Below are 2,224 nucleotides of genomic sequence, written 5' to 3'. Positions count from 1 at the left end.
ACTTTACAAGCATGATGTCCTTCTCCAGGAATTTGTCCCTCCTGATAACATGTCCAAAGTACATGAGACAAAGTCTCGCTATCCTCATTTCCAACAAGCACTCTGGTTGTATTTCTTCCGAGACAGATACGTTTGTTCTTCTGGCAGTCCATGGTATACTCGATATTCTTCACCAACACCGTAATTCAGAGGCATCAATTCTTCTTCCGTCTTCCTTACTCATTGTCCAGCTTTCACGTGCATACGAGGCAACTGAAAATACCATGGCTTGGGTCAGGCACACCTTAGTCCTCAAAGTGATATCTTTGCTTTTTAACACTTGAAAGAGGTCTTTGCAGCAGATTTGCCCAATGCAATAGGTCTTTTGACTTTCTGTCAGTTTTTCGTACTGTGGTGGAATAATATTAGCAACCATTTGTTGAGGTCTACCAGGTGTTAGGCCTTATGCTACAGCATGTATATTAAAAAAATTTTAAATTCCCATAATATTCCTACGAGCCCCATTTGACAGAAGAGGAAACTGAGGCAGGAAAGGTCAAGTGGCTTGCCTAAGGCACCTAGGCCAACAAGTGGCAGAGCTGAGATTCAAACAGAAGTCACCTCATTCCTGTGATCTTAACCTCCACCCAACAGCCACCATTTACAGAGCTGGCACTATGACACATGGACTACTCCCGACTACTTTCAATCCTCACAGCAGCTCTGGCAGGGGAATCACAATTAGCTTCCCCCCACGCTCCAGATGAGGAAACAGAGAGTCAGAGAGGCTAAGTAATCCACCCAAGGTCACACAGTAAGTAAGTGGCAGAGACCCGTGACTGTCTGACTCCAACGTGCTCTCTCTTAACCTCTGCCTGGAACTGTTTTCCCAGGAGGGATGGGATGGTTTGGCCACCCCCAACCCTGACCCCATCCCAGGGCCGGAGTTCAACAAAGTCCTTCTCTAGGATGAATTTCTAAACACAAACCAAAACCAAACCAGTTGCTGTCAAGTTGATTCCAACTCATGGTGACCCCATGTGCGTCAGAGTAGAACTATGCTCCTTAATGTTCTCAGTGGTTAATTTTTTGGAAGTAGATCGTCAGGCCTTTTATCTGAGGTGCCTCTGGGTGGACTCAAGCCTCCAACCTTTCATTTAGCAGTGGACATGTTAACCATCTGCAGCACCCAGGGACTCCTCTAACAAACTAGCCCCTAAAACAGTGACTGGCAAACAGTCTGAGCTTGATGAATAAATGTATGAATGAATGTATGGACTTCTCCTGACTACCTTCTTTCCTCTCAGAAAGAGAGTGTTCACAATTCCTGCTGAGAGAGGCAGATTCACGTGCCTACCAAACATTATCCCACGGGTGCAGAAGAACCCCTAGGGGGTGGTGTAGGATGCAGGCTTTACCATATGTAAAGCTTACCATACTGTACAGCTGACCCTGTTGCTTGTAAAATAACAACCAACTGGCAATGGGATGACATATATAAAGCCTTGAAGGAAAAAATACTGCCAGCCAAGAATTATATACCCAGCAAAACTGTCTCTCAAATATGATGGTGAAATTAGGGCATTTCCAGATAAACAGAAGATTAGGGAATCTACAAAAACCAAACCAAAATTACAAGAAATACTAAAGGGAGTCCTCCAGTTAGAAAATCAGTAACATCAGACAACAACCCAAGACTAGAACACAGGACACAGCAACCAGATATCAACCCAGATAGGGAAGTCACAAAAGTAAATCAAAGTTAAAACATTGAAAATAGGGAAACAGATGTCAACAGGTAAAAGATGACAACATTAAAACAAAAAAGAGGGACTTAAAAAATGTAGACATAGGTTTTTCATATGGAGAAGAAGTCAAGGCAATAGAAAGAAATAAAAGATTGGTATAAACTTAGACAAATAGGGGTAAATATTAAGGTCACCACAAAGGAAACTAACAATCCTACAAGTCAAAATAAAAAACTAGAAAAATATAAAGACTCAGCAAACACAAAATCAACAACAATGAAAAAGATAAAAAGAAAATACATAAAGAAAAACAACTCAGCACAGAAAATTAAGTGGAACAAAAGAACTGTGAACAACACACACAAAAAAGACATCAAAATGACAGCACTAAACTCATACCTATCAATAATTATGCTGAATATAAATGGACTAAATGCACCAATAAGGAGACAGAGAGTGGCAGAAATTGGATAAAAAAACACGATCCATCTATATGC

This window comes from Trichechus manatus, unplaced genomic scaffold (genome assembly GCF_000243295.1).
Source record: "Trichechus manatus latirostris isolate Lorelei unplaced genomic scaffold, TriManLat1.0 scaffold00048, whole genome shotgun sequence".
In the NCBI taxonomy this organism is placed as follows: domain Eukaryota; kingdom Metazoa; phylum Chordata; class Mammalia; order Sirenia; family Trichechidae; genus Trichechus; species Trichechus manatus.
This window is presented reverse-complemented; position numbering follows the sequence as displayed.